This window comes from Polypterus senegalus, chromosome 2, assembly GCF_016835505.1.
Source record: "Polypterus senegalus isolate Bchr_013 chromosome 2, ASM1683550v1, whole genome shotgun sequence".
Classification (NCBI taxonomy): domain Eukaryota; kingdom Metazoa; phylum Chordata; class Cladistia; order Polypteriformes; family Polypteridae; genus Polypterus; species Polypterus senegalus.
The window spans coordinates 9865867-9877560 of NC_053155.1; the positions used below are offsets into that span (position 1 = coordinate 9865867).

Genomic DNA, 11694 nt, shown 5'->3' on the forward strand with positions numbered 1-11694 from the left:
TATATATATGTGTGTGTGTGTACAGTATGTATGTATGTGTGTATATATATATATGTATGTATGTGTGTGTATATATATATGTGTGTATACACATTTAAAATGCCAGCACAGTGTGCTATTGGAGTCAAGAGAAAACTTAAAGGAACCCAACATTCCACAAGGATCACAACATTTTCATGAAGGACATTTTACAGAAGGGATATGCCATTAGGGTACCTACAGAAGAGTTGTCACTCAGAGAGGAAAGAGTGTGGTACATCCCTCATCATGGAGTATACCATCCAAAGAAGGTCCAGCCACCTACTGAGTCTTCTCACTGGAGCAGCCAACTGTACTAATGGCAGATACCAAGTAAAAGTTCCATGTGAAGATACTGATGATCTTCATTTCCTGTGGTGGCCTGAAGGCAATCTGAATGATGGACTTGAGGAATACAAAATGACAGGACATCTTTTTGGTGCTACCTCCTCACAGTTGTGCTTCTTATGTTTTATGAAGAACAGCAGAGGACGGCAGAAGCACAACTTCAGAAGAAGCAGTTAACACTGCGCTTCACAATTTCTATGTTGATGACTGTTTAAAGTCAGTTGCTACAGAATATGGAGTAAGATTGCTGTCAAAAATATCTGTAATAATGTAAGTCAAATTTACATTTCACAGGTGACAATTACACTTGAGCTTCTGAAATTTACGCTTGCTTCTCAGAATTACGAGTACGATTCTCAGGCGTAAACTGTCAAAAATACATCATTGATGCTCAAGGCATTCGGTATCGAGAAAGAGACAATCCAATCGTTTTTTGTTACTAGGCATGTGCCACAAAGGTAGAAAGACTGAGTTATTTTTGAGAGTGATTGCATTTCATACTTACCCCCTTACAGTGGCAACGGCAAGGGCAAAAGCACAAAAAACAAAATAAAACCAACACAATGAAATTAATTAAACAATGACAATATACACTCTGTCTCTCTGTATATATATATATATATATATATATATATATATATATATATATATATATATATATATATATATATATATATATATATATATATATATATATATATACATATATTATGAGGGGCCGTTCAGAAAAAAAAGATTGGTTCGTAAATATATACATTGGTTCAGATATATATATCGGTTCAGATACATTGGTTGAGATATATACATCGGTTTGAATACGTCCGGTCAGATATATACATTGGTTTAGATACATTGGTTGAGATATATATAAATTGGTTTGCATAGATCCGTTCTGATATATATATATATACATTGGCTGAGATACATCCGTTCAGATATATACATTGGTTGAGATATATACATTGGTTGATATAGATTGGTTTAAATATATATATACTGGTTAAAATAGATTGGTTTAGATATATACATTTGTTCAGATACATCTGTTATAATAAGTTTGTTATAATATTAAGAATTGTGTCACTGTATCTGTTTTAGATCTTTTTATATGTATTTTTCATTCTTTTTCTGTGTAACATGTGTCACACATGCGCGAGTAGGAGGCAGACCTGAAATCGCTTCGAAGGACGTTCGCCGGTAGGGAATGGCGGTGTACTAACCTTTCTGCTCTCTCTTCTAGGAAAAAAGACCCTCCGCCATCTTAACCTGACTGCCGGACGTCCACTTCCGCCCTTCCTCCGCCATCTTCCCTGACGTCAGGAATCCCGTCATCCCTCACGCCTCCTTCCCAGCATTCCTCCACTTCCGGCTCCTCCTATATAAAAATGCCCGCTGACGCATGTGAAGTCGTCGCGCGTATGAACGATTGTTTTGTTTGTATAACTTGACCTTGAATTTGATTTCCTACTTTACAGTATACGGGGCCGGAAACCCCAACCCTTTATGCTGTCCTGGTCCTTATTTTACACATGCCATAAAGAGCTGAGCCAGATTTAGCATAGAGTGTCAGCATTCAGAATTGCTGGGCCAAGCAAAGCATAAAGACAGAAAGGGACAGCTGGAAGGCTGTGTTGTAAACCCTAAAAAGGACTAAGTGTTATTTGAACCGACTGTTTGATGTTCAGTAAGAAATTGTCTGCCTGGTTTGGAAATGTAATGGGAGCTTGGTCGTGTAGAAAACAATATAAAAGAAGCTGGAGCTTTGCCAACTTTGAGAAACTGTGTGGGTGAAAGATATTGGCCCAAAATCCACCTCCGTTGTGACAAAAAAGAGCAGTTTCTACACGACCGAATCCCCGAAAAGAAATTTTCGTTGAAATGAAGCTGACTTGTTTCTCCTGTCTGTACAGCAACGTAAGCCGCATTAAACAAGCTAAGTATATTCTGTGTTTTCTGTGACTTTGTCGCCGCCTATCGCTGAAAAGAGGGATATCGCCATTATTATTTATAATTATTTAAATATAGGTTTACTAAAATGCCGCAATATAAAAGAACATATTTCCAAGGAGCTAACACTTCCATCGGAAACATTCTGGTGTAGTCGGCAGGATTGTGGCAATATTAATAACCAAAATTGATATTCATAAATCATAATTTTATGATGCGTACATATCCTTCGGAAAATGCTGGCTGAGGTGGTTTCAGCCTGCCTGGGTGGTTGTGTGCACTGTCATGCACACCCCTGGCTGAACTATTTAATACTGATACAGCCCCAATTGCATGGCCTGACTAAGAGGGAGATATTAATCCTTCAAATGTCCAACAGGCGGTATTGGCACTCAGGCTAGAACGCAGAGGAAAAAAGGAACAATGAGCAGCCCGTGAAATTGGCTGGCTTTTATTAACTGCAGTACATGAGCTGGATCATAAACTGCAGAATATGATTATAGAGTGTGGGGAACTCAAACAAGAAATAGAAAACTTACAAGAAAAGCAACTTATTACTCGAGAATGCATGGAAAATGCGACGTCTCGGGCGAACGAGTGGGAAACTAAATGTGCTACGCTAGCTGTCCGTTTAGTGCATGCTAAGTGCCGTAAAAAAGGCAAAACACGCCCCGTTTCCTCTTTTAAAATACGAGCCATAATGCAAGGCGATTGGAACCCAGAAACATGGGATGGCAGTGTACATAACTCAGATAGTGACGACAATATCTGGGAGGAGGATGATGAGGACGTAGATGCGCTAAAATATAATAATGACGAGTGTACAATTATGCGAGACCGGTCGTGCAAAAATAAAGCCAAGGGGCACCCCGGTGGACAGTACAGGGTAACGCGAACCGTCCGCGATTTTACACAAGCAGAGTTTCTGGAACTTGGTAAACAATATAGACAGAAACCAGGCGAGAGCTTGATGCAGTGGATATTATGAATGAGGGATGAAGGGGATGATAGTTGTCAATTGACAGATACAGAGATCAAACATTTAGGCTCTATCACCACAAATCCGAAATTAAGAAATGTGTTACGAGGAGGTCAGAATCAAGCGATCGTATCCATAGTGGAATTGGTCGTAAACGCCATGAAACACGCATATCCAGACGTGAGAGACACAGAAGACATTGATAGATCTTGGCGTACAGCTTCTGAAGCAATTCAGCAGCTGCGAGAAATGGGTGTGCAGGCAGCTATTTATAAAGCTGCACCAGGAGTTGCGTTTGCTGGCCCTGATAATGAAGCATTCACTGCCAGAAACCGTCTAATAAATAATGACAATCGATTACAGAGGTCTAAATGCTAAAGCACCGCAATTGACTGCTGCAGTTCCTGATATTGTGACCATCATAGAAGACACCATGGCTAATGCAGGAGAGTGACATGCTGTTATTGACCTGGCTAATGCTTTTTTCTCTATTCCAATTGCAACCCAAAGTCAAGATCAGTTTGCATTTACATGGAAGGACAGACAGTACACTTTTCAAGTACTGCCACTGGGATACCTACACAGCCCTATGTTGTGCCATGGACTTGTAGCAACCTACAAATCTGGCAACCTGCTCAGATTTGGAAAAGGTATGATGTTTCCATTATGTGGATGATATAATGTTAACTGGGGATGAAGCATCAGTAACAAATGCATTGCCAGTTTTAATATCCCACATGGAGAGCAGAGGATGGGCTATCAATAAAGACAAAATACAAGGATCCGCCAAAGAGGTTAAATTTCTGGGCATGATGTGGTTTGGACCAGAAAAACGAGTGCCCCAAAAAGTAATTGACTCTTTGTATATGTTAAAGGCACCAACTAACAAAAAAGAAGCTCAATCCTTTGTGGGATTAATAGGCTTTTGGAGAGCTTTTGTGCCACATTTAGGACTGATTTTAAGACCAATACATGATGTTGTCAAGAAAAAGGCACAGTTTGAATGGACAGAAAAACAACAAGTTGCTTTTGAGGCAGCTAAAGAAGCTTTAGTCCAACACCAAGGACTGAGACCTTTAAAAGCTAATTTGCCTTTTGAAGTTGAAGCCACAGAACAGAATAATATTGCCACGTGGAGTTTATGGCAAAAGCATGGAAGTAAACGTGTTCCCATCGGCTTTTGGAGCCGACAGCTGACAGGCTCACAGACTAAATACACACCACTTGAAAAGCAGCTTCTTACAGCATACTGGGCTCTTCTGCACACTGAGAGACAGACAGGTCCTGCTCCGGTAAAGCTACTCACTAACTTGCCCATTGCTGGGTGGGTTAGAGACAATGGTTTGGGCGCGAGAGCAGGGTTAAAATCAAACTTTATTCAAATGGAAGTGGTATTTGCAAGCAAGAGCACACTTTGAAGGCAAAGACACAAGTGCCTTACAAGGGGCCATGGCCGGAGCTGTGATTTATGAGGATCCAGAGGACATACCACCTGTTCTGCCTGTAGTGGAGTCGCCCTTTAAAGAAGCACCAGCCTACGATCATTTGACACCAGCGCAACAGGAGAACAGCTGGTTCACAGATGGGTCAGCGACTGTGGAAGGAGGAAAAAGGCTTTGGAGAGCAGTGGCTTATTAACCTCACACTGAGACCATCCTGCAGCAACAGGGGGAAGGTAAATCAAGCCAATGGGCTGAACTTATTGCTGTCGCTGTGGCATTGACAGAAAATCAAAGCTTCCCTATTGTTGTTTATACTGATAGCTGGGCAGTTTTTCAAGGACTAACAGTGTGGATCACAATGTGGAGAAGGGCTGCTTGGACTATTCATGGGAGAGATCTCTGGGGTGGCACAGAACTGTGGGAGCAGCTTTGGACAATGGGCATGAGAGGGGAGACTCTCATTGGTCATGTAGATGCCCATACCCCACTAATATCCCTTGAGAGAATTTATAACTAACAAGCTGATATAATAGCTGCTGTTCAGAAATCAACCTGGAAGAAGCCTATCCAGAGAATGATGACCTGTTCAAATACAGTAATCCCTCGCTATATCGCGCTTCGACTTTCGCGGCTTCACTCCATCGCGGATTTTAAATGTAAGCATATCTAAATATATATCACGGATTTTTCGCTGGTTCGCGGATTTCTGCGGACAATGGGTCTTTTAATTTATGGTACATGCTTCCTCAGTTTGTTTGCCCAGTTGATTTCATACAAGGGACGCTATTGGCGGATGGCTTAGAAGCTACCCAATCAGAGCATGTATTACGTATTAAATAAAACTCCTCAATGATATACGATGTGCTTCCCGAGCGGTGCTTGATTGTTTGCTTGTCTCTGCCTCTATCTCACCCTCTCTGACATTCTCTGCTCCTGACGGAGGGGGTGTGAGCAGAGGGGCTGTTTGCACAGAAGCAGTTTGCCTAGTGGATACAGACGCACCTCTAAGAAATGCCACTTTATCGCGGTGCTTCCAAAAGCACACTTATTGATTTTTTGATTGTTTGCTTTAATCCTCTCTCTCTCTCTCTCTCTCTGCGCCTGACGGTGGAGATGTGAACAGAGGGGCTGTTTGCACAGAGGCTGTTTGCTTAGAAGATACTGATGCTCCTCTAAAAAATGCCGCTTTATTGCGGTGCTTCGGCAAACTTTAAAGGACACGTATTGATTTTTGATTTTTCTTTTCGCAGCTCTCTCTCTCTCTCTGAAATTCTCTGTTCCTGAAGAGAAGAAGATATATTTGCATTCTTTTAATTGTGAGAAAGAACTGTCATCTCTGTCTCGTCATGGAGCACAGTATAAACTTTTGACTAAAGGGTGTTATTTCATGTCTAGAGGGCTCTAATAATGTTAAAAGTGTGGGAGAGTTTATAAGGGCTTAAATATATAAAAATAACTATACAAACATATGGTTTCTACTTCGCGGATTTTCATCTATCGCGGGGGGTTCTGGAACGCAACCCCCGCGATCGAGGAGGGATTACTGTATGCTGAAGTAAATGTAATCGAGCCTTCCTTAATATCATTAGCAAGGTGGGCTCATGAAACTTCCGGACACATGGGAGCAGGAAAAACATATCAATGGTGTCATCAGCAAAGTATACCAGTCACTATTGATATTGTTAAACAAATAGTGAATAATTGCTCCACATGTACAGAAGTAAAACAATGGCCCCTACAGAAGAAGGCAACTGGTAAACTGAAGAGAGGAATGGGACCAGGACAAATTTGGCAGGTGGATTACATTGGGCCACTGCCACGAGAAAATAAACTACTCTATGCTTTAACTGCAGTAGATACTTATTCTGTTACTGTTACAAGCTTATCCATCAATAAGAGCTGACCAGAAAGCTACACTTAATGGACTGAGCCATTTAATCCAAGCATATGGAGTGCCTGAAGAAATCCAAAGTGATCAAGGAAGCCACTTTGCTGGAAGAGACGTAAGAGAGTGGGCTCAAGGAGCTGGCATTCAGTGGACTCTACATATCCCTTATCACCCACAGGCTGCAGGACTTATTGAGAGAATGAATGGCCTGTTGAAAAAACAAGTTAAAAAACTAACTGGGCACAATCATCTTAAAGGCTGGACTAAAGTTTTAAAGCAAGCCTTATTTAATCTCAATAATCGTCCATTGGCTGGGTCCACACCTTTTATGAGACATCAAAATTTCGGAGGAGAGCCACCTGTGTGTGCCCTACGCCTGACAACAATTAGTCCAATGGCAAACAATGAATTAACTCCCACAGGGTTATTGGTTAGGACACCTAAATCACTTACAATCAAGTTAAACTCCTCAGAAAGACTCAGCTTGGGAATAACAGGTCAGTGGCCAAAGGAATGGGAGGTTAGAATAAATGTTGAAATGCTTGTAACAGATGCATGTTTAACAGAGACATTAGATATCTGTTTAAATGAATAGTATTTAGTATTAGAAAATCAAGGCAGTAAAGACATACACATAGCTGAAGGACAGGCCATATGTAAACTGCACATAGAAAAAGTCACACCTGTTTTAGTCAGTATTGAACAATTTAAAGGAGAAATTGGAGGGAAAGTATGGGTTTTAACTCCAGGGCAAAAGCCTAGGGCAGGAGAAATAATAGCTGCAGGACCAGGAGACACTAGAATGGTTCTTTTAATGGGCTCTCAGTCGCCCCTCTGCTTTCCCTTACACAGATTATCCTCACGTGTGGAATAATCGGGACAGATGGTTTATGGACCGGATGGAGTCGATGCACCCCTATAACAAAGTCTTTTGGGCTGCTGATACGCCAGGAACGGAAAAGTATGTGACCTTGAACTTCACACTTACCAAGAACTGTACCTGGCAGTTACGAGACAAGACATTTACGGCTCCATTTCGCATGAAACTGGAATATCCTGACTTGTTACCTTTACCTGTGATGACTTATGAAGACACTGCAATAACTGTGACTGTGCATAATAACGTATCTGTCTGGTTGGCTATGATGAACTGTAAACCTGATTCTAATGGACTATCATGTTGGACAATTGAAGGGGGGCAACAACTGACTGCAATGTCAACACCCGAGAATGATGTAATATTATATGTGTTTAAACAGGAAGCAACAACAAATGTAACAGTACCAGTAATGTTATGGGAAATTCATAAGACTAGAAGAGGGAATGGTTATCCATTTGATGCAACATTACTTAGACAAATGAAAGGTTATAAAAAAGCTAGGATAGCACATAAAATAATTACTGTAGCACTCAACATTAATGTTAGTGGGTTTGATATAAAACGTCACGAGTTTCCAAGAGGGGAACATATAGTACCATGCAGTACAGGTGCAACATATAATTGTCGAAACATACAATCCTTATGGCCTCCTCATAAGGTAGAAATAAAACGAAGGCCAAAGCGAGACATGTGGGGAGCTATAGGAACTGGTTTAGGAGTAGGAGGTTTAGGTTTAGGGTCTCTTAATACTGCTGATATAGCAGCAATATATAACAAAATATCATCTATTGGTGTAAAGCAAGCCAATAGTTTGCAAACTTTGGCTCATTGGAGGTCAGAGTTGGCAGGCAGGCATATACAGTACTAGAGTTGCTTTTACGGAAAACTCACCATGGATGGTTAAATGAGTCCTTATGGACTGGTTTGCAAAGCCAATGGGCCATAGATGAAGAATCAGCTTGCTATTTAAAACAGATTATTGCTGTACAGCAGTATTTAAATTTTAAGACAGATTGGGGATTCAAAGACCCCCAACATTGGAGAAAAGAATTAAAATTACCATCAGACTGGTGGTTGCATCCAAAGTCCCTCATGTGTGACGAATCAATATGCCAAGCTGTATTTCAGGTAGCAACCACTGCTGAAGAGGACAATGTTTGGTGTCCGTTTCATGTCTTACCTGTTTTACTTGGAGGAACATGGTGGGCACCCATAGTAGATAGACAAAGAATAGATCTAAATAATAATACTGTTAAACCTGCCTTTTGTTAAAAACTGGCAAGAAAGGTTTGTATGTCAAAGGGTGGGTACATTGCCACACCCCTGTTTGCATCCTTTAGCTGGAGACTCTTATTGGGGCCAAACAGCAGTAAATTCCACTGAAGTGTTTCAAACTGATACCACTTCTGCATGTGCAGTGACAATAAATAACATCACTTGGAGTGATGGTACCCACTACAAGGGCCCAGGGGTATCCTGTCGCACCAATGTTAGTACTATACAAGATGACTATTATGGAAGAACCTACATGTTAACTAGATGGGAGGATATACATTGGGAAGCTGAAGCTAACCCATTCCTGCATTTACAATTTGCCTATGAAATAGATCTACCTAAATATAAAACGATTTTAGAGCACGCTAAACAATATGAACATCTTTTTAATGTAACGTTACAAAAAGCAAGGGACCTACTAGTAAGACTGAAAACTGATGAAACAAAAGTAATTAACTCTGCAGAAGAAATTGAAGAGATATTTACACATCACTGGTGGGATTTTTTCACTAAGTGGTCACCATCTAGTAACACTATTTTAAATGCACTTGTTCATCCAATTGTACTGTTAATTATTATTATTATCATTTTTACTATTACAAATATTTACTTACATTTGCGTATTAGACGAGTTAAGCAGGAGCTACATCGGCACTACACCCCACGACTTTACAAGCATTCCTGAGGAGCTGTTTACATGGTGAAGGGGGACTGAGTACCTTTTGATTTGTGAATAAGATTCTCAGGGATTGGTTTGTCACAGATCCAGTGACAAAGGGTGGTTTGTTATCATAAGTTTGTTATAATATTAAGATGTATGTCACTGTATCTGTTTTAGATCTTTTTATATGTATTTTTTATTCTTTTTCTGTGTAACATGCCATAAAGAGCCGAGCCAGATTTAGCATAGAGTGTCAGCATTCAGAATTGTTGTGCCAAGCAAAGCATAAAGACAGAAAGGGACAGCTGGAAGGCTGTGTTGTAAACCCTAAAAAGGACTAAGTGTTATTTGAACCGACTGTTTGATGTTCAGTACGAAATTGTCTGCCTTGTTTGAAAATGTAATGGGAGCTTGGTCGTGTAGAAAACAATATAAAAGAAGCTGGAGCTTTGCCAACTTTGAGAAAAAGTGTGGGTAAAAGATATTGGCCCAAAAACCACCTCCGTTGTGACAAAAAACAGCAGTTTCTACACGACCGAATCCCCGAAAAGAAATTTTCGGTGAAATGAAGCTGACTTGTTTCTCCTGTCTGTACAGCAATGTAAGCCGCATTAAACAAGCTAAGTATATTCTGTCTTTTCTGTGACTTTGTCGCCGCCTATCGCTTAAAAGAGGGATATCGCCGTTATTATTTATAATTATTTAAATATAGGTTTATTAAAACGCTGCAATATAAAAGAACATATTTCCAAGGAGCTAACGCTCCCATAGGAAACAACATCCGTTCTGATATATATATTGGTTCAGATAGATCCGTTCAGATATATACATTGGTTGGGATTTATGGGCAGGCACAACGCGGCCACCCATGTTTAGCATCTCCCTTTAACTTCATCATTGCTTCAACACTGTTGTAATTATTGTGCACATTTTATACAAGTAGCATATGCCTGTCTGTCGCGTTTTGTTTCATAAGCCCTCTTGGTTGGGGGTCCTCGATTTCAAGGCACTTTTTTTCCTTTCATTATTTAAAACACTCGCACAGATACCCGCCTCTTCGCCTCGCTCCGTCCCGCCCCCTCATTGTACCCGCCTCACTCGCTCCCTTTTTTCCCACCCATGACAGATTCTTCTCAAAAGCAGAGTTACCAGAAAACATTAATCGCAACCATAGTACGTCCCATTTTTTCAGCTCATGAGACACTCTTTTATCAATGACCGAAAGCCGCCCGGTGATATCTGTAATTCCGTATTGGCAGCATTTCATTAAAGGGCGATCTGCTTCAGCAAGGATCTTAGTCCTGTTTGCTGAAAGGATGTTATGGAGGAAAACACTTGAATTGCTCTGTTTCTGTAAATGTTGATCAGGAATCAAAATGACCAGAATATTCCCGCTTCACAAATAACTGATGTTTAACTGTTTTAATAGTAAAACTAACAAAACCACACACAAGCACGTACACGCTCACACACACTCACACTCACAAATCGTGGGTCGCACATACTACCGATTAAGCGTATCTGTCAAGGGCGATTATTTTTTCACCCCATAAAACAGATTCTTCTCAAAAGCTGAGTTACCAGGAAGGACTGATAGCAACCGCAGTAACTCCCATTTTTTCACCTCAACAGACGCTGGTTTATCATTGACCGAAAGCCGCCCGGTGATTTCTGTTATTCCGTATTTGCAGCATTTCATTAAAGGGCGATCTGATTCAGCAAGGACATCAGTCCTGCTAGCTGAAAGGATGTTATGGAGGAAAACATTGAAATAGCGCTGTTTCTTCTGAATGTTTATCAGTGATCAGGGACCAGAATATTCCTGCTTCACAAATAACTGATGTCTGTTTTTATTGTAAAACAGAGAAAACCACACACACGCCTACACAACACAAACACTCAAACTCACACATCATGGGTCGCGCACACTACTGATTAAGTGTATCTGTCACGGGCGATCATTTTTTTCATCCAATAAAACTTTAGTTCGTCAAAGTTAGAAAGCAGCACTGTAATTTCTATTATTCCTTATTGACAGCATTTAATTTAAAGATGATTCACGTCAACAAAGTGAAAGAGTCTCTTATTTTGACAGGGCGATCTTTTTTTAGGCTCAAGCAATTTTGATTGACTTACAAAAGAAAATAGTTTTTACTTACCCTCTTTGCTTCAAATTGGCTTTTTAAAAAAACCTTTTTGATATAATTTGTTTATGACAGTATAAAATAACAAAAGTGGTGCTCAAAGTAATAATGC

The 11694-nt window shown here is 40.3% G+C and overlaps 1 long non-coding RNA gene across 1 annotated transcript; it reads left to right on the forward strand.

Annotated features, from left to right (window-relative positions):
* The first annotated feature begins 7024 nt into the window (after positions 1-7024).
* LOC120522415 lies at positions 7025-8082 on the forward strand. Its single transcript, XR_005632364.1, has 2 exons — positions 7025-7142; positions 7475-8082. It is a non-coding gene; the product is annotated as an uncharacterized LOC120522415 (long non-coding RNA).
* The last annotated feature ends 3612 nt before the right edge of the window (positions 8083-11694 follow it).